The sequence below is a fragment of the Sorghum bicolor genome, chromosome 8, assembly GCF_000003195.3.
Source record: "Sorghum bicolor cultivar BTx623 chromosome 8, Sorghum_bicolor_NCBIv3, whole genome shotgun sequence".
Taxonomy (NCBI): domain Eukaryota; kingdom Viridiplantae; phylum Streptophyta; class Magnoliopsida; order Poales; family Poaceae; genus Sorghum; species Sorghum bicolor.
This window is the reverse complement of record NC_012877.2, coordinates 53,660,510-53,688,101: the sequence shown is the minus strand read 5'-3', so window position 1 is coordinate 53,688,101 and position 27,592 is coordinate 53,660,510. Positions and strand designations below refer to the sequence as shown.

The 27,592-nt window shown below is 42.6% G+C and overlaps 2 long non-coding RNA genes across 3 annotated transcripts; one reads left to right on the top strand and one right to left on the bottom strand.

Moving 5' to 3' along the window:
- Positions 375-2,615, bottom strand: LOC110429836. Of its 2 annotated transcripts, none has more exons than XR_002447015.1 (5): positions 2,236-2,615; positions 1,754-1,804; positions 1,251-1,351; positions 1,059-1,165; positions 375-674 (listed from the first exon to the last, which is right to left on the bottom strand). It is a non-coding gene; the product is annotated as an uncharacterized LOC110429836 (long non-coding RNA). The 2 variants fall into 2 exon arrangements; XR_002447014.1 differs by having other exon boundaries at positions 2,247-2,613.
- Positions 12,316-12,984, top strand: LOC110429580. The gene is made up of 2 exons (XR_002446682.1): positions 12,316-12,423; positions 12,819-12,984. It is a non-coding gene; the product is annotated as an uncharacterized LOC110429580 (long non-coding RNA).

Here is a 27,592-nt window from a genome sequence, read left to right as displayed (position 1 = left end):
GAGCATGAAAAGGATCTAGGTGAGTTCGCAGTGAGATTGTCCATCTACCCACGCTTACGGTTCACTTAATAGTGGTCAAAATCGCCGTTTTTGGCATCACCGGCGAACTTCCGGCAATGGCGCCGCCGCGGGCTACTGTGCGCCGCTGGCGTTCCCCCTCCTAACTTCCCACATCAGATCTCGGCCGCTCACTTCTAATCCAACGTCCCAAGTTGGCCGATACCCCTTCACCTAGAATACTAGAAATCATGCGCAGCGTTGCCGCGCGGACGATCCTGTAGGACCAGCACCAGCCTGTGATACTTTAGCCAGCCACTGTAGGCGAACAGGACCGGTTTCATACATATTTTTTTATAGCCTGGTTGAGGAAATCATTCTCAAGAAAGGATAATTGCTATACACTTGAATGAAGAAAAGGAAGTTCAGAATACCGTCAAGCCTAGATAGTATAGCGATTCAGAAGAACTCATGATAATCAAAGAAGACATGTCAACATCTCATGGATCTGATTTTGTGTATATTGCAGTATATACGACGGACACCACAGGGCACCGCATGGAGATACACAAGTGCTAGAACTCCTCTATATAATGACTGCAGCATGCAATAGCTATATTAACCCTTCTGTTCCAAGTCTGTCTTCTATTTCCATGTTCTTGCTTGTTGAATAACCGCTGCAAGTGTGTAAAGGGGGAAAAATCAGAACTTGCTTTACTCAATCACAACTATGGAGTTTGGAGAATAGGATAAGTGTGATACATTTGTCTGATGTGCAAGGGAACTTTCATAATATCATGTGAACCCAAAGTGATGATGGAGCTTAAGCTATAACCTGGTCCAGCAAGAGATGCTTTTTTTTATTACTTATTTACCTTTTTATTTTTCACTTGTTGGTTTAGAAAATTAGGTTTCAAATAAAGATGAGTTGAGTTCTAATTGGGTTAAATTTTGGTAGGTCTTGGTGCACATTTTTTTCTCTTATATAGAGATAACAAATTTGAACGAGATTCTGTTACTATTGTTCTATTTCTACTGTTGGGAAGAAAACAGGTTATTACCTTGAGATATGTGATAGACCCTGACCTGGCCCCGTTGTTGGAATTTACCGGCAAAGAGGGTATTTTTGCTGTCCAGGGTTTGACCCAGGGGAGCGCGGTAGGTTGTCCTGCAATAGCTCTTTCTTGCCAGTTCAGAATCCATATGAATCAGTATAAGCACAAAATAAAAGGAATAGATGTCTAAGCTATTACCTATGTGTATGCAAGATTTAGGGAATTTCATTGCGAGGTAGCTTTTCTATCCCCTTTTCTGTAATTTCTTGACGATGGGCCTTGAAGTTGGAGCTAACAACCTTGATTGAAGATTTGTTTTGTTTGTCAGTCCAATCGTACAATTATGCAATGGTAATTTTTAGCGTAGCATAACTTTCCAATGTGTTGTACATGACAACTGAGTCTGTGAGGTGGACTAATGTGCTATGACAACATCATTTTTTTCTTTGGATTAGTTGCTTAAAGTGCATAAAAGATACTAATCAATTTTACGGATTCATTTCCATATTATACCATACTGCAGTTAAGATTCTTGTCTGAAGTTGAATGATCCTTACAGGTTCCTAGTCTAATTTATTCAGTTTTGCAAGGAAATTGTTCATTCTTATAAGCACATTATATATAAAACATCTGCACATTCGAGATATTCATCCAAAAGTTCAGAATTCATGATTTGAGATTATTTATTAAAAAAGGAACACCTTGTCATGGGCAGACTGCTTGGCAACGCTGTCTTCTTTTCGTCCCTTTTCCTGAAGAGAGCAAAGCCAAATGCAAAGTAGAAAATAATACCTAATTGTATCTGCCACTTTTCTTATTTTTCCTAGTTAATAAAAGCAATTTTGAGAGTGAATGAAATGTAGCATTGGTACAAATTCTATTTTGATAAAATGGTAGCGTAACCAAAAATACCATTACAAATCCCAAACCAAATTCACATTACGCATGTTTGGGCTTAATGTTAGTTCAGAACGATAACACTGAGCACTGCATAATTCAGAACTATGAAATATCTCCTACTCAATCAATGCACATCTAGGGGCTAACTAATCATTTCGTCTCCCTTCTCCGTCCTGAAAATATTTGAATACAATACAATACAATAAAGATCTATAAGAAGTCAGATCGTGAGGAGAATAATCCTAAGCAACCTGATAAATCGCAGCATGGGACAGAGGCAAACCTGGGCCTCACCTTCACAGCTTGGATCAGTGCCAAATCTGGCGGTTGCCTCATTGCTTGGAGGAGGAGAGTGGTAGTCCATTGCTGCAAGAGAGCGAGGTACGGACGCCATGGATTTCTCCTGTAAATCGTGGCGGCGTTTATCCAGCCGAGAACGACGCCACTTAGCCATCGCCATCATCGACGCAATCCATGCCAACATCAATTGCGGCTAGCCATGGAGGAACGAACGACTCAGCTCAAGGCGGGCGCAGACTGATGGATCCGGCATCTCGCACCCTGGCTCAATGTTGAGTCGTCTCGTCTAAGGTCTGGCGGTGGCCGACATGGAGACGATGAGAAAGGTGCCCGGCAAGAAGATGGAGACGATAGGGTCGCTGGGGCCTCCGACGACGCCGGGATGGCCCCTGAATCGGCAGTGCCGAGCGCATGCTCTGCTCCCGTGGGGAGGGGTGAAATCTCGTAGGTGCGAGGGGCACACGGACGCGCGCCAGGCACGGGCCGTGCGCATGGCCGGCAGCCCGAGTCCGGCTGCGCGCTGGGAGGAGGAGGGAGATGCGGAAGCGGCGAACGACATTTCGCATTGGGAGGGCTGGTCTGGATGAGAGAAATGCACCGCGGACAGTCCCAGGAGTCACCCGCGAGCGGGTTCGCGAGGATTCGTGACCGCCCGGGTTGACGGCTTAACGGGTGAGAGACCCAATACGACCCAGATCAGACGGTCCATATGACGCCTTAGTTGGATCTGACGGCTAGATAGTTTGCGGGCGACGTGGCCCTATCCGTTAGCCCGCTTTTGGTGCAGGAATCGTATTTAGAGATTTGTTAAAGAGACCCTCGGGTTTTGCCAAATGAACCCGCAGTCCTTGGCGGTGTTAGGAAATACGCTTTTTGTTTTTGAAAACGTAATCAAATCTTGTTTTATTCAAAATACGTTTTCTGTTTTTGAAAACGTAATCAACTCTGGTTTATTCAAAAATCTTTTTGAGTGTACGCTGCTATACTGCACGAGTTACTACTAATTAAATTAATATAAAAGCTGGCAATACATAGTGTAGGAAAATGTTAATTAAGTAATCATGCACTTCGTAAAAATGTTAATAGCTTAAATACGGGTGGATATGTTTGGCACAAGGAACTCCAGTCAGCTGAACTATTCTCAGTTCAGCACTGATGCCTTATAATAACATTATTAGGCTAAACTCCTGGTCTGAAGCAATTTTTTTTTTTGTTTTTTTCCTTTTTGATCAACCAACTCATGGATATCTGACATTAATTACATCAGTGACCGCTAAGTGTACAGCTAATTCACTGTCACCTAGTGAGGATGGAACCAGATCCATTATCCGATGCATCACACGCCCCACAACAACCTTTATGTCTATGACAAGCCATCCAGGGCGACCCATCTACTGTGGAGACAAAAGGTGCGTCTCCCATCTTTGCACTAGTTGGATGATGAGTTGTATCCCATATAATCCAGATGCCATCCATACCAAAAGCAAAAATGTTTGGGAGGGGGGAAAATCATGAAAGCTATATCTAATTTCTAAACAAGAGTAACAACGACATCCTCTCTCTCCCACCACAAACAGTGACCGTATATGAAACTATTTTGCCTGCTCTCTATTTGGTTCCTAAAGACATTGCATAGATATAGGGGAAGCCCAACGACCACAGTAGCACTGCTCCATTGTCATTAGATGCAAACCTGCTTCTCGATGTAGAGTACACTGCTACAGAATGAGGCATTGGTCGATGCCCAAAATGGCCAAAAACCTCGGCCTTTTTGCGGCCCGGGGTTAAAGACCCCTTTAGCACCGGTTCGTGTGACAAACCGGTGCTAAAGGGTCCTGCCCAACGGCTACTGACATGTGCTGTCGGGGCAGGGACCCTTTAGCACCGGTTTTTAACAAGAACCGGTGCTAAAGGGGTCCCTTTAGCACCGGCCAGAGCCACGGGCCGAGGCAAACCCTTTAGCACCGGTTTGTGTTACATGTCTCTTTTCATTATCTCCTGAATTATATTGAATAACTTAGATAACTAGTACCTTTTTTATTTATTTCAAATTAAAGACGGAATGGCTGAGGGAAAAGGTCCTACAACAAGACCGAATCAAAGCTATCCAAGAGACGATAGCAGGATTTCTCCGCGACCAAGTGATCAATCCAAACGGCGAGTTTCACTTCAACGGCAACGAAACTCTTATACCAAACAACGATGATCATTTGTATCGTTTGTAGACATTGGGAGAACAAACTCTATGTATATATGTGTTACGAATTTTGTACATATAAAACTATATATATATAAAGCTTTTTACATATCTATTTAATTTTTGATGTGGTCTATTCATTTTATTATAGGCAAAGCTTAACTATTAAGCTTAGCCTATAATTTTCATTTATATATGCTTAATATGCGTGTAATATAAATATATTATTGTATCAGCAAAACATGTATTGAAAAACCTATTATTATATATTATATATAAACAATAAACAGAACCGAAGAAGTGAACTAAAAAAAAAGAAAAAGAAACCCTTTAACACCGGTTGGTAACACCAACCGGTGTTAAAGGGTCCTGCAACGTGGCAGCCCTGGCAGCCAACCGGTGTTAAAGGGGGGCCTTTAGCCCCGGTTGGCCGAACCGGGACTAAAGGGTGGGCCTTTAGTCCCGGAAGGGCAGCACCGGCTCGGGAACCGGGGCAACAGGCCCTTCCAGACCGGTGCTAATGCCCGATCATGCAGCAGTGGTACACATGTGCGTGAAAAAGATAACCCAATATTAACTTTTCCCCATGGCCTGAGTAAATCAACCTCGTGAGAGCAATGCAGAATGAAATGTTCATCAATTCTTACAATCGCTACTACACAAAGTATTTAATTAGACATCGTCTTGGAAATAATTTTTCGAAGCAACCAGCTCTAGTCAAATGCTCACCTCTGTGAATTATTTTTGGAGATGGGCATCCAATGGTGATTGCCTCTGTTAATCCACACTGGGCATCTTAAAACACCTGTCTGCTAACACAGAGATGGGCTCCTTAAGATTCCTGCCTCGGAAAATGACTATTAACAAATCTGAGATTTCTAAGTGTCAGACTCAATCTAGAAATCGACTAATAGAGGTGGTCATCTAATGGCCCACCACAAAAATAGTCTCAAAAAAACATCATGATTTTTCATACGATCTCAAGGGAAGACAAAGGTAAAAAAAATTATAGAGCCATGACTGGAGAGTACAACTCATAAGGCTGCAGGCAGAGGTGCTCCAAGTCCCACATGCTGCCATGGTGCTCGTACACAGCAGCTTCCCTCGGGAGCCCCACACCTATCCGAATCCATCATGTCTCTTCAAAACGAAAAAAAGTCATCGTTGCACTAATGTATGGACAAAGCTTATCTATCAATCTGCATAATAATTTGTAATACATAAATATTTTTTGCTTGTATGGGTGTCAGAATCCTTTTTAGCTCATATGGGTGTTCGAGCCCTCGAACCAGGTACTTACATCCTACAGAAAAACATACTCCGATGGTGGAGATGCCCGCTGCCTCCCGCACGAGCTCGCCATCGAAGCAGCGAGTGCCGCCACCGCTGGAGGGGACCGAGTACCACGTGGTGCCAGGGTTGGAGGGGGCCAGGCCCTGCATGCCTGCCAGGAGGCTGCACCCAAGAACTCCCCGCCAGGAGGTCGTTGGCGCTGGAGGAGACGGTGCCATCACCGTTGTTGCCCCACTAGCGCGCACCTCGCCGACCACCATGCTAGCCGGAGGGCTGCTCCCCTAGGTTGGGTCGCCCTCTATGGAGAAGGAAGGGAAGGGCTGGAGCGCCAAGAGGGGTGAGAAAAGGTTGGGCGCTGTCATGAAGGTAGCGGAGGGGAGGGGAGGCCGAGAGCGGTGAGGTTCGGAGAGGGGTGGAGGCCAGGTCAGGCAGTGTGAAGGAAGGGAAGGGGCGTAGCGCGTGAGGGAAGGGAAGGGCGCATGGGCTGAGTGAGTGAGAGAGGGTGGAAAACCTGACCTCATTTTCTATGTAAGCGCCCCTATCGCGGGCCTCGTCTGGGCTGGCTGGGCTTTGCCCTTTTCCCCCGAGGCGGGCCGTTTAAAATGCCAGCCTTCGAAAATGTAGTATTTTAGAGACGGGCCTCTTATGAGGTCCCCCTCGGTTAATAGATTTTAGGAGATAGTGTTTTTGACCATCTTGGTTAATAGAAAATACCCACTTTAACTGAGGCCGTTGTAACTACTGCCCATCTCAGGAAAAAAAACAGAAACACCTCGTAAAATATTTTTTGTAGTAGTGAATTACAAATGCTAAAAGAATATATATGTGTGGATATGGGCTCGTGTATATCTTGGTGTTGACCAAGCAGCAGCTGGTCCCAGTGAACATAACGAACATGCATTTATGCCATCGACACCCAATTACAGCTCATATAAATGTGTGTGTTTATACATTAAACACATTTTTCCTTTTACCTTTCATTCTAATTTATACAAGTGCCATTAAAACCTATGGACTGCACACAAGCCGACCGATATAAGGATACTGGATGTAGCACCCATTTTAAACTGTGATATAGGTGTCAATTGCTTACGTGGATAGGCACAGTGGAATGGACCCTGACGTGATTAGGTCTATAGCACTTCCATGACTGAATTCCGAACTGAGTAGGCCTAGAAGGCATCAGGACCGAACCTCGCTTAATTAGTCTTTCTGGCGCTGCATGATACTTCATTGTCACGATCAACTGTTCAGGACGAATGCCCACACAGGTACATTAAAATAGTATATGAATACAGAACTTGCACACCTTGCCCTTGGTGTGGACTATGGCTCCACTCTTCCCATGCATTCTTGAGCTGGAAGTGAATGCCAGATGGGTGGGAAGGATACAATGATGAAACGTGAGTATTTGAGATGAAAGCCTTCCATACCCTCAATTTTGTTGTTCCTTTCTCTATTCTTGTAACCAATCCCTTTTATTTATGATTATGCATTCCAGCATTTTCTAGTGCTCCTCTACGTGATGAATTCGTTTGTTTGAGTATTGTTTTTGAACAGTACTATATATGCAACTATGCTTGTAATGTATGTTTTAGTTATTGCAAATCACTTGTGATATAGGTGACAATTGCTTAGGTGGATAAGCATAATGGAAAAGGCCACTGATTGGATTAGCTCTATAGCACTTGCATTACTGAATTCAAAACTGTGTAGTAGGCCTAGAAGGCATCAGGACTGAACCTCCCTCGACTATACTTTATGGCGCAGCATGATACTTCATTCTTTGCGCACACATGGCTCCGACACCGTGCTTAATATATTTTGTGGTCAAGCCGACAAGGCAGCAATTGTGCGATAATATCGAATGCAGATATGAGAATGGATTGATGTTTCCCATAAATACGGTTTGTTTTGAGCTTTTCCATGAAATAGCTCCCCTTGCGAGAGTGAATACATATCTAGACGTGGATTTTCTACCATCTCCGGCATAATAAGAATCTGAGTACCCTACTATGTGCAAGGATTCTGATCTTCTATACGTTAGCATGAGGCCATTTGTGCCTTGCAAATAACACAAGACATTGTTTACCAATTTCCAGTGTTCTTGTCCTAGATTGCTTGGAAATCTGCAAAGTAACCCGGTAACAAATGCTAGGTCAGGGTGCATACACACTTGAGCATACTATAAGCTTCCGACAGCAGAAGCATATGGAACTGCTTTCATTTGATTGAGCTTGTATTGGTTCCTAGGGCATTAAAAATCCCCATATATGTCGCCCTTGACAATGGGTGTAGGTGATGCACTATATTTGTGCATATTAAATTTCTTTAGAACCTTTTCTATGTATGTCTTTTGAAACAGTCCTAATACCCATTTTCCTCTATCTCGATGAATTTCGATGCCCAAAACAAATGAAGCTTCACCAAGATCTTTCATGTCAAACTCTGAGGACAAGAACTTCTTTGTCTCTAGTAGTAGACTAATATCACTACTAGCAAGTAGGATATCATCCACATACAGGATTAGGAAGATGTACTTTCCATCATTAAAATTTGCGTATACACAATTGTCCTCGATGCTTTCATTAAACCCACAATTCTTTATTATTTTGTCAAACTTCAAGTACCACTGTCTTGAAGCTTTCTTCAACCCATAAATCAATTTCTTTATGCGGCATCCCATTTGTTCTTTACCTTCCATGACAAAACCTTTTGGTTGTGCCATGTAAACATTTTCCTCTAGATGCCCATTGAGGAATGTCATCTTTACATCCATCTGATGTAACTCTGAATTATAATGTGCCACTAAAGCCAATATGATTCTGAAGGAATCTTTACATAAGACAGGAGAAAATGTCTCATTGTAAGCAATCCCTTCACTTTGCGTGAAACCTTTTGCCACAAGTCACGCTTTGTATCTTTCAACATTCTCTTAGGAGTCACATTTTGTTTTATAGACCCATTTATAGCCTACTATTTTGGCTCCTTTAGGAATATAATCTAAGTCCCAAACTTCATTGCTCCTCATTGATTCCATTTCATCTTCCATGGCTTTAAGCCACTTTAACGAATGATCGCTTCTCATGGCTTCTTCAAATGAGGTGGGATCACCCTCCATTTGAGACTCTTCCGTGATATACTCCTCATAATGATCTGGAATGACTAATCTTCTAACTTTTTGAGATCTCCTAAGAGTCTCGTTAGCGGGTTTCTCTTGGGGCTATTGTTGTTCTTCCTCATGAGAAAAATGTGGTTCCACAGGATCCTGAAGGACAGGTTTCACTTGTTCATCCATTGTTGCCAGTGGAGAACTGACAACACATGTTGGCACTATAGTGATAGGCACTGTTGGTGCAACAAGAATAGGTAGTTTAAAAAATAGATCCTAAATTATCGGAGTGGGTACACATACACATACTCGCTTGTCCTCAAGATCAATTTGTCGAGCTACCATGCTCCCCATGGTCATTTCATTCTATAAGAAAATTGCATTTCTCAATTCTACGAACTTTGTGTATCTATCTTGGCAGTAGAAATGATAACCTTTTGACTTTTCAAGGTAGCCAATGAAATGACAACTTACTATTTTGGGATCTAGCTTCCCAACATTTGGGTTAAATATTTTAGCCTCAGCAGGACTCCCACACACACATAAGTGGTTTAGTGAGGGTACTCTGCCTGTCCATAACTCAAACGATTTTTTTGGGAACCACTTACTTTGTAGTCTATTGAGAATATAAATGGCGGTTTTTCAAGCCTCCATCCATAAACTCAATGGTAATATGGAGTAACTCATCATGCTACGCACCATATCCATCAGGGTACCGTTGAATCTTTCACCTACTCCATTCTGTTGAGGTTCGCCCGGTGTGGAAGACTAGGCTATTATACTGTTTTCCTCTAAGAATCTTGCAAAGGGTCGAGGAACTTGGCCATATGGGCTGTGCCGACCATAGTACTCCCCCGTGGTCAGATCAAACTATCCTTATCTTTAAATTGTGCTAATTTTCAACTTCAGCCTTAAATATTTTAAATTTGTCCAATGGTTTTGTTCTTTCTTTAATTGGATAAATATAGCCATAGCGAGAGTAATCCTCTGTAAATGTTATAAATGTATCATAGCCATCCATACTTTTCATAGGAAATGGGCCACACATGTCTGTGTGAATTATCTGTAGTATTCAAGTACTTCGTTTAGCATCCTTTTTAATTTTCTTTGTGTACTTTCCTCTAATGTATTCTCTGCATTGTTCTAACTCCTAGAACTCTAATGGAGGAAGCATATCATTCTTAAGTGGTCTCTCTATTCTTCCCCTCAAAATATGGCCTAAACGACAGTGCCATAAATTTGACAATGCATCTTGAGTTCTCTTTCTTTTTCTTTTTGCTTCCACAGACGAGGGTACATCACCATTCACATCACATATGTAATTCACATTTTCACGAAGTGATAACAAATAAAGATCTTGCTTTTGAACATCAATACCAACACTTTCATTATTACTAATTGTTTCACACTTGCCATTTCCAAAATGGCGGAAATCCAACATTATCCAAACAAGACACACTAATCAAGTTTCTTTGTAATGAAGGAACATAAAGAACATCTAAGCAAAAGAATGAAACTATTAGCAAGTTCTAAATAAACATCGCCAAAAGCTTCGACGTCTGCCTGGACTCTATTTGTGTCTTTTTTTTCATTGCATAGTCCTCGTCAAACGGAATCCCTGTAAAGAATTTGGAACATGAATAGTTGCCGCTAAGTCAATCCACCAAGTAGGTTTTGAATACTGTGCATATAGAGATTTATTTACAAAAGTAATAATGTTCTCAGCATTCTTTGCCATTATAATCTTTAAGAAATTAGAGCATTCTTTCTTATAAATGCCCCTCCTTCCTGCAATATCTCAGGTAACGGTTGCTATCTTATTGAGTCGTTTGTCAGTCATACTCTCTCTCGAGGCCTCGATCCACGGTAAAAACTGCATATATATTTGTTGACGTGAGAGATATATTGCCCAAGCGGACCTCTTGCCCTGATGGTCAGGTGTACCAGTCCACCATATGTCCATATCCACAGCTCTAGTCTGGAGCCAGAGCTTGGGAACAGCAGTGTTCGTCAGGGTCAATGCAAGTGTGGATCATCTATGGAAAGTTTCTGTCAGTCTGCTAAATTCTGCTCTTTAGTAGCATCTTGTTTGGACTGTCTGGTAGTGTCCTAGCTCATGTGCTGGATGCCACTATTCCTGATGCCTGCCACACCTAATTACCTATGCACCATGCTTGTAAAGTGGATGATTTTTGATGTTAACGACTTGCAGCAACCCAGGCTTTCCACAGCACAGGTCTGGAGCATGACTGTATGTTTCGAACTCCTAGTTCAATTCTACTGTGTAATATATACGCGAGCCTTCCAAGCTAACCATGCAGGTTCGATTCCTGCACATGTGGTACACGTAATAATCAATGAATTCATCTCTGCACATGGGTTTCACAAGCCAAATAAAGTTCACCTGACCCTTATGTACTGTGAGTAAACATTAAATGTCAGATCAGCTTAGTTTACAAAAAAACAGAAATATTTTGTATATAACTTGAATAAAATTAGCAGAAAAATCAGAAATGGAATATCTACATATACCAGATGTTAACATATTGGAAAGTTACATATAGCATCATCCCAAAATAGGATGCCTGGAAATTCCTTGAGAAATTAATTTTCTGTTGTTTTCACTTTTCATACCATGCAGTAATGTTTCACATTGCTTGCTTTCTGGAATTGAAGACATAACCCTCGCCACCAAAAACAATTGTGAATGCATACCTTGCTAATAATATTTGTGACCATTATTTTCATATAAAACACCAGTCACCAGCAGCTTTTGAACTCACACCGAATTTACCAGCTCTTGGTATCAGGTGAGGGAAAAACACAGGCCCTCACAATAAGGATGTGTTTCCTTTGTACGTTCAGCATGATTGGAATGGCATCGCCAAGCCATGGGCCCATGCCTCTTTCATCAACCCATGCGGCAGAAGCGCTAATTCTCATGGTGTTGAAACGAGTGTTTAGAACCTGCTGAAATGCAGGCGTCTAGGCAGGATGATGTTCTCAGAACTCTCACATATATGCACTAGTCACAGTAGTGGCCAAAATGCTGGAAGGCACTGTATCATGATGCCTGCAACACACTACTAGAGAACAGACTTTTCGTCGATGTGCCAAATAAACTTTAGTCCCAGCATTTTTAGCGCCCGGGACAAAAGAGATCTTTAGTCCCGGTTGGTAAAGCCAACCGGGACTGACGGTCCCTCCCCAACGGCTCTGGTGTCAGGCGCTGTCGGGGAGGGACCTTTAGTCCCGGTGTGTTACCAGCCGGGACTAAAGATCACCCTTTAGCCCCGGTTTATGCCACTAACCGGGACTAAACCTTTTGTCCCGGTCTTTGGCACCAACCGGGGCTAAAGGTAGGTGTTTTTTTCCGGTTGGCAACACCAACCGGGACTAAACCCTCCCCGCCATAAATTAAATCTCTCTCCTCCCTTCTTCCTCTCCCTGCCCGAGCCCGAGCTCCTTTGTTCTTGCTTGTTCTTCCATTGTTCTTCTTTGTTATTGCTCTCATCTTCCGCGATCGATCCATTTCAACGCTTCTACGCCGTCGTCGATTTGTTTGAAAGGTTGCTAGCTTCATCCTCCTATGTTTCTCACCGCCATATGTAATTTCATATTGGACATATGTCTATTTTAATTATTTCATGTTGCCATCTCTCCAATCATCATCTTCTCATGTTTGAATTTTTCTGAACGATGCTAAGTGTGTGCCCGCTAAAAACTAGTATACACAAATCATTACTACTATGTATACACGAATAATGTTAAGTTCTATTATAGATATTATAGGATATTTTTTACTTTAATATGTTCATGTTCTTATTTTAAAATATTAATAATATAATTTTTGTTGTAATTGTTAAATAAATTGTTTTTCACTTTAAAAATTCTTGAAATTAATTTTCTTTACTGATAAAATTATAGCTTGTAATAGAAAAATTACAATTCCATGATAATGCAGATAATGGAACGCCATTGGATGTACAATGCTGATCGCCGCTCCAACGAGTTCATTGAGGGCGTGCGAGAATTCCGAAGAGTGGCGGAGCAAAATAAGCGGGATGGTTTTATGTGCTGCCCATGTGCCGTTTGTAAGAATTTGAAGGAATTTTCAAACTCAAGAGAAATTCACTTGCACTTGTTCACGAATGGTTTCATGCCAAACTATATTTGTTGGACCAAACACTGAGAGTCCGGGGTTATGATGGAAGAAGGTGAAGAAGAGCAAGCGTATCCTGACGATGTTTTTGCTCAATACTGTGACTTCGTAGTAGAGGACGAAGGTGAAGAAGACGGGGATGCAGGAAACAGTATCGTTGATGATGACGATGCTCTTGGTGATGTCATTCGCGACGTACAGAGAGATTGCGAAAGTGCAAAGGAGAAGACTAAAATTCACCAAATGCTAGAGGATCACAAGAAGCTACTCTACCTGTCGCCCGAAGAGGGACAAAAAAAGCTAGGAACGACACTGGAGTTGTTATAGTGGAAGGCAGAAAATGGTATTTCTGACAAGGCATTTGGAAAATTACTGAAGATCCAAAAAAAGATGCTTCCGAAGCCTAATGAGTTACCCACCACTACATACGAAGCAAAAAAGATCGTCTGCCCTTTGGGATTACAAATCGAGAAGATACATGCATGCCCTAATGACTGCATCCTATACCGTGGCGAGAACGAGAAATTAGATGAATGCCCTGTTTGCCATGCGTCACGGTACAAGATCTTGCGAGATGACCCTGGCGATGTTGAGGATGAAAAACGTCCGAGGAAGAGAATCCCTGCCAAGGTTATGCGGTATGCTACAATAATTCCACGCCTAAAACGTTTGTTCAGAAATAAGGAGCATGCAAAGTTGTTGCGATGGCACAAAGAAGACCGTAAGGTGGACAACATGTTGAGACACCCTGCAGATGGTTCTCAGTCGAGAGGAATCGATAGAGAATTCCCGGACTTTGCAGAGGACGCAAGAAACCTAAGGTTCGCATTGAGTACGGATGGATTTAATCCTTTTGGGGACCAGAGCTCTAGTCATAGCACTTGGCCCGTTACTCTATGTATCTACAACCTTCCTCCGTGGTTATGCATGAAGCGGAAGTTCATTGTGATGCCAGTGCTCATCCAAGGTCCGAAGCAACCTGGCAACGACATCGATGTTTACTTGAGGCCATTGGTTGAGGAACTCCAGCTTCTATGGAGCAAACCAGGTGTGCGTATGTGGGATGAGTACAAACAGGAAGCATTCGACCTACGAGCATTGTTGTTCGTGACAATCAATGATTGGCCAGCTCTAAGCAATCTTTTAGGACAGACAAACAAGGGATATAATGCTTGCACCCATTGCTTTGGTGACCTTCAAGCTATCTATTTGAAAAAATGCCGAAAGGTCGTATACCTTGGCCATCGTCGATTTCTTGCTAAGAACCACCAGTTGAGAAAGAAAGGCAAGCATTTTAAAGGTACAGCAGAACACCGGTCCAAGCCAGGCAGCCGAGATGGGGCAGAGGTATTCGAGATGGTAAAAGATTTGAAAGTAGTGTTTGGAAAGGGAGAAGGTAGCGAACCTGTTCCGAAAGACGCTTCGGGGCGTGCCCCAATGTGGAAGAAAAAGTCAATATTTTGGGAGCTACCATATTGGAAACACCTTGAGGTCCGCCACTCCATCGACGTGATGCACCTGACGAATAGTCTTTGTGTCAATCTCCTAGGGTTTAGGGTGTGTTTGAAAAGCCTAAGGATACCCTTGAGGCTCGAGAGGACTTAAAGCGCATGAAAGAACGAGACAACCTGCATCCAGAGCAGACAGATGATGGATGCCAGTATTTAAGACCTGCTAGCTACACTCTTAGCAATGAGGAGAAGGAAATCATGTTTGAGTGCCTAAGCAGCATCAAGGTCCCATCTGGGTTCTCCTCCAACATAAAGCGTATAATAAATATGCCAGAGAAAAAATTTGTCAACTTAAAATCGCACGACTGCCACGTGATTATGGCACAACTGCTTCTAGTTGCCTTAAGAGGAATTCTACCTCCACATGTACGTCTGGCCACCGTGAAGTTGTGTGCATTCCTCAATGCAATTTCTCAGAAGGTAATCAGTCCTCTTGATCTAGCTACTCTACAGAACGATGTGGTTCAACGTCTTGTCAGCTTTGAGCTGGTGTTTCCTCCATCTTTCTTTGATATCGTGACACATCTCCTAGTTCATCTGGTCAAAGAGATTCATATTCTGGGTCTTGTCTTCCTACACAACATGTTTCCCTTAGAGAGATTTATGGGTGTACTAAAAAAATATGTTCACTAGCGGGGTCGGCCAGAAGGAAGCATCATCAAGGGATACGGGACAAAGGAGGTCATTGAGTTCTGTGTGGACTTTATTCCTGATCTTGACCCGATTGGTCTTCCTGAATCAAGGTATGAGGGGAGACTCGGTGGAAAGGGTACACTAGGAAAGAAAACATATATCAGCCAGAGTGATGATTTATTCAATAAAGCGCACTACACAGTCCTTCGAAACTCCATTGTGGTGGAACCCTATATTGAGGAACACATGGATTTTGTACGATCCGAGAATCCTGGAAAGAATGAGACTTGGGTTACGCGTCATCACATGGAAACATTCGATGACTGGTTGCGAAAAAAATGCCAGGGTGATAAAGATATTGGAGATGAACTTTATTTGTTGGCTAGGCAACCAGCGTGGCACGTCCTCACGTACAAAGGGTACGAGATAAATGGAATTACACCGTATCACAAGATAAAAAGAGTACCAACCAAAACAGTGGTGTCCGTGTGGATTCCACAGACACAAATGGGGACAGACACACATATTATGGTCGTATAGAGGAGATTTGGGAACTAGACTATGCACATAATTTTAAAGTCCCTTTATTCCGATGCCAATGGGTGAAGATGAAAGGAGGGGTATCAGTCAATAAGGAGTATGGAATGACAACAGTGGACCTCAACAATATTGGATATACAAACGATCCATTCGTCCTCGGTACTAAGGTGAATCAGGTGTTCTATGTGAAAGACATGTCTACAAAACCTAAGAGAGGGAAACAAGATAAGAAAAACACCAACGAGCCAAAGCGACACATCATTCTTACAGGGAAAAGAAACATCGTGGGAATTGAAGACAAGTCAGACGTGTCAGAGGATTATGAAAAGGATGAACGGATCCCACCCTTCTGTGTGGCCAAAGACCCAAGCATCATGCTCGCTGCAGAGGACACTCCATGGTTACAGAATGATCATAACCAAGGGCATTATGTTAAGAAAAAGTTTACCACTGTGCAAGCTTGATAATGGTAGTGATTTGTACTTGAAATCTTGTGTAATATAATTGTAACATTATGTGTAATATAATTGTAACAACTTGATGTGGATTTTGAACTATTGGTATTCATGAGTTTGGTCAAACTTGGTTAAGTGACCCATCTGAGTACATCAAATGGAAATCTTTTGAATACCAAGTTGTTAGGTCTCATCAAGATGTACATTTCATATATGGATCATATTTTCATCCGGATAAAATTGATCGAGTCCGAGGCACATGTTTTCAAATTCGAAGACGGGCTTTGGTCAAACTTGGTCAAACGACGGAGAAAATGACTTGGAATGAAAATATTTTGAATACCAAGTTATTAGAGCTCATCAATATCCATACTTTTATATAGACCATTTTTCCATTTGGGAAAGTTTATGTAAACAATACTCACCAAATCTTGAATCTCACACAAACTTTATGAAACTATGCGTGGGAAGTTTGGATTTTGAACTACACTTTGCCAGCACTTTGTCAAATGTAAAAATGGTCTATATATGAAATGTAGATCTTGATGAGTGGAGCAATATTGGTATTCATGAGTTTTCCATTTGAGGCCATCCATGGTTCTGAAAATTAGCGTTTCGCTATGAATTTTTCCAAATTTCAAAATTGAGTGGTTTAAACTTTTTCAAATGAAAATATGACCATTAGAGAAAATGTAGGTCTTGATGAGTGGAACAAACTTTATATTCATGAGTTTTCTATTTGAGGCCATCCAGGGCTCGGTCAAAGTGTGTGTTTGTGAAACCCACTATTTTGACTTTGGTCAAACTTAGTCAAATGACCCACCTGAGTACTTCAAATGGAAAACTTTTGAATACCAAGTTGTTAGGTCTCATCAAGACCTACATTTCATATATGGATCATACTTTCATCCGGATAAATTTGATCGAGTCCGAGGCACATGTTTTCAAATTCGAAGACGGGCTTTGGTCAAACTTGGTCAAACAACGGAGAAAATGACTTGGAATGAAAATCTTTTGAATACCAAGTTGTTAGAGCTCATCAATATCCAAACTTTTTATATAGACCATTTTTCCATTTGGGAAAGTTTATGTAAACAATACCCACCAAATCTTGAACCTCACACAAACTTTATGAAACTATACGTGGGAAGTGTGGATTTTGATCTACACTTTGCCAGCACTTTGTCAAATACAAAAATGGTCTATATATAAAATTTAGATCTTGATGAGTGGAGCAATATTGGTATTCATGAGTTTTCCATTTGAGGCCATCCATGGTTCTGAAAATTAGCGTTTCGCTATGAATTCTTTAAATTTCAAAATTGAGTGGTCTAAACTTTTTCAAATGAAAATGTGACCATTAGAGAAAATGTAGGTCTTGATGAGTGGAACAAACTTTGTATTCATGAGTTTTCCATTTGAGGCCATCCAGGGTTCCAAAATCTATCTTACAACTTTTGAAAATTTAAATTTCAAATTTATACAATCAATGTCGCGCATTTGTATAATTATTACTAAAGAAACAAAAGTTTAACGTCCAAATGACCCAAAAATAAAGTATCTGTCTAAAGCCAACAATTTTTTAAAATTTAATTGGCCATTATATTTTTGCATTAACACAATATTCATTATGAATAACATTTATTTTGAATAATATGAAATATTTAAAAAGCAATTGTGTTAAGAATTTTTATACTGAAGAGTAGAGCAGAATAAAATTAATGTGTATTTTTTAACAATTTTATCAGATTTATTTAATTTATAATGCATTTAGCAATGTAAAGGGAAAATAAAAAAGGAAAAACCAAATTATGGCGCCTGAACTGGCGCCATAATTTGGTGAAACACCTTTAGTCCCGGGTTGTGCCTCGGACCGGGACTAAAGGTGCCCTGCCCTATAAAGGGCAGAGCCCTTCTTCCTCCTTCTCCACCACGCCCTAACCGCCGCCGCTCTGTCTTCGATCTTCTCACAGAGCACCGCCGCGTCTCCTCGTCTTCGCCCCGGCGTACGTCGCGCCGCCATCGTCCTCCGGCCCCGCGCTCCTCCTCCTCTGTCGTCCTCCAACGCGGCCTTCTCCTCCTCCCCCGCCCTGGCGCGACGTCCCCGCGCGCCGCCTAGACGCCACGCGCGCGCCGCCTAGCCGCGCCGCCGTTTAATTTCACGGCCGCCGCGCCGGCCCCGCACGCGGCCATTACCGCCCGACGCGCGGCCCGTCCCGTTTGCCCGGCCGACGCGGCTGGCGCCAGCCTGCAAACGGCCCGTGGTGGCGCGGCCGGTCCCGTTGCCGGCGGCCACCCACATGCCCGCCTTTCGTGGCCTTGTTTAGTTCCAAATTTTTTTGGAAAATTGACACTGTAGCATTTTCGTTGGTATTTGACAAATATTGTCTAATCATGGACTAACTAGGCTCAAAAGATTCGTCTCGTCAATTCCGACCAAACTGTGTAATTAGTTTTTATTTTCGTCTATATTTAATACTTCATGCATGCGTACAAAGATTCGATGTGACGGAGAATCTGAAAAATTTTGCAAATTTTTTTGGAAACTAAACAAGGCCTTGGAGAAAGAAAAAAAAATGAAAAACAGAGAAAGGAAAAATTCATAATGTATATGTATATTAGGCCCTGTTTAGTTTCTCACCCAAAAATAAGACAGAGAAAGAACCCTAGTACTCGCCGTTGTAACCTTTGCACCGCTGTTGTCGTCGCCATCGTGGAGCACCGCCGCGGAACACACACACATACACACACACACACATGTACACACACTTGATCATCCAGGGCCGATGCGCGCGTGCGCGCGCGCACACACACCGGATCGACGTCTCTCTACCGTCTATCTCTCTCTCACACACACACATACATATGTAAATGTGATATAATATTTGTTCCCTCTTTCTTCCTTCTTCCAGATCGAAGTCTCTCTGCCGTCGTCACCGAAGTCCCCATCGAGTCTCCGCACCGACCTCCTTCTCTCCGCCGTCTCACCGCCTTCAAACTACAGGCATGTCGAGTTGGATCTATTAGTGGTACAATTAGTGCTATAATTAGTGGTACAATTAGTGGTATAAATTAGTGGTACAATTATGATATATTTAATTATTAGCAAATGATATACACTAAACCCTAAACCTAAGCCCTAAGCCCTAAACCCTAAACCCTAACCCCTAAACCCTAACCCCTAACCCTAAACGCTAAATCCTAAGCCCTAAACACATATACTCCCTCTCTCACACACTTATTTGTGACCGGTTCAGATCATCCCACTTTTGTTAGCAAATGATGTAAACCCTAAGCCATAAACCCTAAACCTTGAAACCTAAGCCATAAACCCTATATATTTGATGTTCTCTAAAATATTTTAGCGATGTTCACATAGTATACATATAGTGTTCTGTGATGTATTTAGTGATGTTCACACAATATATATGCGATGTGATGTTCTATAATTTATTTAGTGATGTTCTATGGTGTATTTAGTAATGTTCACTTACTATTAGTGGTACAATTAGTGCTATAATTAGTGGTACAATTAGTGGTATAAGTTAGTGGTACAATTATGATATATATAATTGTTAGCAAATGATATACTCTAAACCCTAAACCTAAGCCCTAAGCCCTATGCCCTAAACCCTAAACCCTAGTTTTATATATTGTTTCCTTGTCAGGTATACACAGTAGTGCTAGTAGTCATGTGTCACATATTTCTGCAGAAATGGCCGATCCGAGAGAACACGAAGAGGAAATGATGAACCTGATCTGCGGTCCCACTGAAGAAGTTTATCACGATGATCGCGAAGGCGATGAGAACCCTGAGGGCATCGATGACTGCTCTCAGTATTTGGTCGACCCGAATGAGCAAGACAATGCTGGCCAGCAGGTCTGTAATATGGCAGCAGATATAATTCGAAATAATATCTTGTATTAAATTGTCTTGTTTCTTTCTACATAGCCCTCTAGCTCGACGACAACCACGGGGACCAGCCGCAGAGTACGAGGCCCAAAGAAGCCTATGGAGGGCCGGTTAGTAATCTCAGAATTTGAGGAAGCAACAAGCAAGCCACTTGGACCCCATTCAAGGGCCTTCGTGAACCACTTAGGGTACCTTGTCCGGGATAGGATACCGATCAGTGTCCGTGAATGGAAGGAGAACAAGAAACACCTAGAAATCAGTTATGTCTCTAGACGTGACAAGGAGCTACTCTGGGGTGATGTCTTGCAACATTTCACATTAGAGACAAACAATGAATAGTTGAAGGAAAGAGTCCGAGATTGGTCTATAAAGAAGATGGCACCAATGTTCTAGGGCTATAAGAAGCGTCTATATCAAGACTACATCAAGAAAAACATGACTCTAGATTTCAACTCTCCAGACTATGCGAAACTACGGCCGTTTTGGGACGACTTTGTACGGTTTAAGATGTCCGAAGAGGCTCAGGAACAGGTGAGAAAGAACCAAGAGAATGCCCGACTCAAGACCTACCACCATACGATGGGATCAGGTGGCTACCAAACCGCCGTTCCTAAGTGGGAAAAGGCCGAAAAAGAGTTAATCGACAGGGGGTTGGTGCCCGATTCCCTCGAGTGGCCTGAGCGTGTGAAGCACTAGTTTTTCGCTCACGGAGGCTCACTAGACCTTGAGACCGAAAAGGTCGTGTTTGGGGAACGCATCCAAGCTGTTGCGGAAAGATTCCATCAAGCCCGCTCCATCGCTGAAAGTGGAGAATGGCAGCCGAATAGAGATAAAGATGAGTTGACATTCGCCCTGGGGAACCTTGAGCACGGTGGACGGACGAGAGGCTATGGCACCATGTCGTGGGAACATGCCTTCCCTGCTGATAGGGAAACTTATAGAAGCCGCCAGAGAAAGAAGGAAGAGGACACGGAATGGATACGCAGATTGGAGGAAGGACTCATAAAGACCCAAGAAGTGGCTCAATGGGCCCTTGAGCGGGAGCAAGCGCTGAAGGCCACAATGGATGAGAAAATCCAAAAGGCCGTGGAGGAAGCTGTAACTTCCCGCCTCCAAAGCTTGTCACAGCCACCGGCCGCCAACATCAGCCCTTGCTCAGCTCATCTAAAGAGCAGTTGTGCTTCTACGGAGGCGCCTGCGAGGCAAGTTGATGACGTAGGGCTGTGATTCTTGGTGGATGACGTCACCGCTCCGTTGACGTCTTGTGAGCTCCATATTCCGGAGGGCGATGGCACAGTAAATGTGGCTACCGGTGTCGTATCTCCTATCGACCCCACCAAGACACCAAGGATCCACTCTGTCCCAATACTAGCCAGATATGCTTGTGTCTCGGTGGATCGAGTGGTCAGAGGCCGTGAAAATGTGCCTCGCGATATCGAAGGCGGTGATGGAGAGAAGACACTTGGTGAAGCGGAGAAGACATTCATATGTTGGAGGAAACGGTACATCATTATTCCTGGGGTGCCGCCGCCACAACCGAACCCTAGCAGGTGCGGATTATTGTGGACGCTACTGCTTTTTCTATAATTATATACTGTATCAAATTACATTTAGTCATGTATACATATACCTTATTTGTTTTTCTTCAAATCCAGGGCCTCCCCCCACCGAAGTCCGTCTGTCCATTCACCGCATGACCATAGTGCCGTGGGACACGACGACGTACAAGAGAAGGCCGCATCCCCACCACCGGCCGCCGCATCTCCTCCACGAAGGAATCCAACGCCGCCCGTGGCCGAATCTCCTCCACAATAGTAAGCTCCACCTGCGCCGCTGCCTCCGCCAATGCTGACAACGGCCGCCGCCTCATCGGCACGGGCTGGTGCTGCATCAAGGAGGAAGAGGTCGTCCGCCGAGACACAGAGATCACTCCAGCCACCTGCGGCAAAGAGGAAAGCTTTGAACACGAAGATCCCGAAGACGACCAAGCTTCCATATGAGAAGACCGATGAGGAAGTGCTTGCTGCAAGCAAAGCAGAAGTCAAAGCATTCTTTGAAAAATACAAAGCTAATAGAAAAGCAGAGCAAGAGCCGCCATACCTAATGTATCCTCGTTCAAAGCTACGTTAAGTGGTGCAGAAAATTACAGACGCGAACCGTGCTGCGAGTAAACAACCAGGGTCAACAATATCAGACTACGACCGTACTGTCCTAAAGAAAATCAAGGAAGACAAAAGAAAAGTCCAGCAAAAGTTGCACAGCTCGGCGAACAAGCGCAACAATCAGTTCAGCCACTAGTGGTTGCGAATGAGTACGGTTCAAACGCCAACTTGCTGGCGATGACTATACCTGCTGATGTGGAATTAGATGAACTCGGGAATTGGATGGAAGAAACTGGGCTGCCCCTAGAAGCACTTCTAGGGCGTACCGATGCGCCAATCCACGGAGGTGTCGATGACTATCAGAGTCGGTACATTTACGGCAGGAGTATGTGCCACCCTGAGAAGGTACGAGGACTTGGTACGCAAATATACAAGCTGCACGAGTACTACTTGAGAGTCAGCTCAAAACATATAGAAGAAGAATTGATTGCCGTCCGAGTCCGCGACCGACACTACTTCCGTGGAGATGTCGTCATATGGATAGATTTTAGTGAAGTACACCAACTTCTCCATATGAATGCTCTCGACAAATCTCTCATGAGCTGCTACTGTCTGTAAGTGATTCTTCCTTTCAATCATTAATCCCATTATAGCATATGTATGTATTCGTAATAACTACGCTCACGATGTGCAGACACATGATGAGAGAACAAAGATTGAAAAAAGACAATCGAATTGGTTTCATCCATCCATATGTCGCGTACAAGGACACTAAAATTAAAGATCCATTGAATCTGAAGCCTAAGGAAATAGAGAAGAACCTCCGGAGGTTCTTTTATAACCAAAGGCATACGGAGAAGATACTCTTCCCTTACAATATGGGGTAAGTGTTGTGTTATATCATGTCTTAGTTAATCCGGCATTAAGATATACATATATAAGTTGACTCTAAACAAATACAGAGATCATTGGATACTCATTGAGATTAAGATCACGGAACAAAAAATACATGTGTGGGACTCAATGAAAAGAGACCTGGCACTCTATCAAGACATAATAGACATGATCCAGAGGTAAGTATATATCATACTTTAAATATCGATGCGTGCTCCTTTACTTTATTATGCTAGCTATACCTAATCAACAAGCGTCTTATTGGGCAGGGCTTGGGCTTGGCTACAACAAAAATATCGTACGGATCTGAATGTGTCACTTCCCTTGGGTGCCCACGCAGCTGTTTGGAACGAATCTATGTGGATACTATGTTTGTGAATTTATGCGTTGCACCCTATTTAAACTTGCTCAAAGTGTTCTAAAAGTAAGTAACATGCATGTGTATACAGTAAATTCATATCTTATTTATTTGTTGGAACTAAATAGATTTTATGTATATTAATATCTTTTTTAACTAATGCAAATGGAAGGAGTGGAATATGAAAGATAAAGTGTTCGATTACGCATTACTCCTTGGAGTCCAGGAGACGATCGCCGGATTTATCAACGATCATGTCATTCCGGAAGACGGCGAGTTCCACTTATACCCGCAGGGCTTCAAGCCCATTCCAAACAAGGACGAACACTTGTATAAGCTTTGAGTGGGTGGGCAAACATTATGTAATCATTAATCGGTGGCAACACACTTGATTATTACTTGTACATAATATTATTATTGTAAATGTAATGTGTATGTACGTATGTGTATAGCTATATAATATATATATATAGATATATATATATATTATACGGATAATATATATATGTAGTTTCATACTTTATTTGTGTGCAATAATGACGCTCTCGTATAGGTGCAACGTATACGGATAATAGAGGCGTATACGAATAAATTGGAGAACATATACAATTGAAACAAAAATCAATAAAGAAATGAAAAGGAAAAAGAAAAACAAAAACAAAAACAAAAAAACCCTTTAGTCCCGGTTGGTAATACCAACCGGGACTAAAAGGGATGGCCAGGGGTGACGCCACGTCACTGCCTGGCGCCCCCTGTAGTCCCGGTTGGTATTACCAATCGGGACTAAATGTCCCCATTTAGTCCCGGGCCGGCGAGCTGGGACTAAAGGTGGGACTTTTAGTCCCGATCCCTTAGTCCCGGCTCGTCACCCGGGACTACAAGTGGTTTTCGACCGGGACAAAAGGCCTGTACCAGTGACACCTATTGCCATGATGATTTGGGACGCCCCTTAAAGACTTCCTGCTTTCCCTTCCATGTTGATCTCAACAATGGGTTTGCTTGTTTCTTCCTGACTCCCAGTGTATACACGTGCCATGGTACACCTAATAAAAAACAAATAAATGCTAGAGAAGAGAAGTGTGATTCTCAACAAATAAATACATATCTACGTGTCGGTTTCTAATGGAGCAAAATAAAGTTCACCCAACTCTTTTGTAATTCCTTTAACCTGGTTTTATATGTTCAACAAAATATTTCAATTTTACTGTCTGATCATCATAGATACAAAACAACAGAAATAGATATTGTAAATCTACTTATCTATACTTGGTGGAATCGCAGAAATGGCAGTATGAAGATAATCTAGAATCCAATCCCGAACCACAAATGTAATCAATGAGAATGGGAATTACAGAATCTCAAACTCACGCAGCAGCTCAATGGGCGAGATCAAGTTAGGTCGACCCGATCCATTGTCGATCCAAGCAGTTGTGCGATGCATGCTAGAGGTAAAGCTGAATGCTTGTTGGGGAAGAAGAAGAATAGGATAGACTAAGAAGAGGATTCAGTTGGGGAGAACAACAAATTAGGTGTGATATGGTTGATACATCAATAGTTACCCGCCACCAACCCCCCCCCCCCCCCCCCCCCGCTCTCTACTACTCCTACATCTTGTTCTACTCGTACACAGGTTAATCTGCTCATGCACTTCAATTGCTCCGAACACTTATAGCAACTCCAGGGTCAGGACTGACCACAAACTTGGTATTTGGGCGTGTTCGGCCTGGTGCTGGCGCGTGTTCTGATCACAGCGTTATCTGGAGTGGCAGTCCTTGGCGAGGTGGTAACACTGTCTAATTCGTGATCCATATATATTGCATTTGCCTAACTACCTAATAATATAATAAATGAATAATGGAAAGCATCAGCACTATAACGAAAACCTGCTTAATTATTTGAAGCTACACATACATTGGCGAGCATAGCACCGTGGCGCCATTCCACATAGTGAAGCTGTGGTGCGATGCATGGCTAATTATAGCTGGCACTGTAGGATGCCATCAATCAGCAAATTTGTTGGTAAGGTAACAAGAGCAATCAAATCTAGGTGCAACAAGTCACATTCCAACCAATGTCTCTTGATGATTCCTGCACTGTAGGGTGCCAGCAGTGCTTATTCAGTTACCGAGTTCTCTCATTCCAACTCTCTAGGTGCCACATGTGTCACACAATCTCACACACCCTTCAACTCACTGCTCTAGTTTTTTATCCATGAAAATTGCACTGGATATGATTGGAATGAGTTGCTTCCTGGCCGGGTAGCCAATTTATTTGGATGTGTTGTGCCACCATATATTGTTTCCCCATCAATAAATGATGGCTATTATAGCTTTTTGTTCAGGTAACCTTACTTTATAAATGTCCATATCTTTTTTTCGCAAACCGCTGCTTTATTTATAAATGAAGATTATAACTTCTTCTCTGTACCCTACTTTAATGTACGTGACAAACACTACTATAAAAATCTTTAACCATGGCGGGCAAAACAGTTTAACCGTGGTGGACACGGCAACTGCCTCGGATCAAAGGCCACTGTTAATTGTGGCCTTTACCGAGGTGGTTGACCAACCGCCACGGTTAATATGTTAACCGAGGCGGTCGCCGTTACGTAACCACTTTGGTTAATAAGATTAGCAGAGGCGGTTGTCTTAACGCGACCGCTTCCGTTAATCTGTTAACCGAGACGGTTTTTAAATTGTCCATCTTGGTTAATATATTAATAGAGGCAGTTTTTGTAATTTGCCCGCCTCCTTTAAGTGTATCCAGATTAAAATAACTTTTTTCAGTTTATTTTTAAATTTGAATCCGAAATTTGTTAGATTGAAACATATACAAAGCAAAAGACATACGTATAAAGGATATCCACATTGAATCCAAAATTTGCTACATTGAAACATATACAAAGCAAAAGACATAAGGAAAACCACATATATTACATCCATAGATATGTCATCTTTATCATTGCACGGTCCATGCATGTCACAAACTATGTTCATATTACATGAATGTACACAATGTTCATAAAAAGCACATCTAAATAATGTTCACTCAAATATATCCGGCAAACTATAGTCGTTCATATCTAAACCGCTGGTTCTCCAGTTGCGTAGCTTCTGAACTTCTCATCTCTCGCTAGCTCGCTCCCGGTATAGAAGAACTGTCCGTCAACATGACAACATTGATCTGCGACAAACTTAAAAATGTCAGCTACTGTTTGCGTGACGGTCATTTGATCAATTGTTTGATTTTCCCACCAAGTTTGGGATTTCTGCAGCTGCCGCCAGCTATTGTTGAATTTCTCGCAACCGATGAGGTACTCACAAGCATACCCACACGGAACTGAGCCTTCAGGTTGCTTAGTGCACTGCATGCATGATGAAGGTAACACATGAGAATTACGACTCGTAGTAGTAGTATCCCTACAAGACAACCATCAGTAGTAGTAGAACTAGAGGCAGGCAGAGTAAGTAGCGGGAATTCTCGTCTCACCACCAGTTTGTGGCCATACTTTGGCTTGTCTTTTTCGGACCTCCGACCATAGCAGCTGGGGTCTTCCACGTACTTTTGGTTAGCACTGTACGAAAACTACTAGTGTCAACAACAAATTTCATACGTACTTTGAGTGCATGAAGGTGTGTTGTCACTTACTAGCGTAGGACGCTTTTGAAATGCTTGTATCGTTCTTTGTTCGAGTCTCCCAAGGAGTCGAATACGACAACCTTTCCATCCTGAGGCTAGATCATAAATACAATCCAGTGGCCCATGACGCCCAAGTTGTACCATTGAAACAATAATGATCTCAAATCTTCAAATATAAAAAGGGGCAAACCTAGTAGCTATTGCAAGAATCGTTTTGACTTACCCAAACTAGTGGGCGGCAAGGATGCACCCATTTCCCCTTATATTCTTCATGGCTTCTAAGACATATTGTCCTTTTCTAAACTTGATTTCCTCTTGCATCAAGTTCCGAGCTAGCACTCACTGCATCCCCTTCAGCTTCACCAGCCTAGGATCCGTGTCTGGTATATCAAAGCCAATGATGGCCCTTTGGGAAATATGCATAGGAGATAGATAGATAATATTTTTATCTAGTTCCTTGCACACATATGACTGCATCCTACGAACGCAAGTTGTTGTACAGGCTTTTTAGCTTGATCGTAATGAATTTGC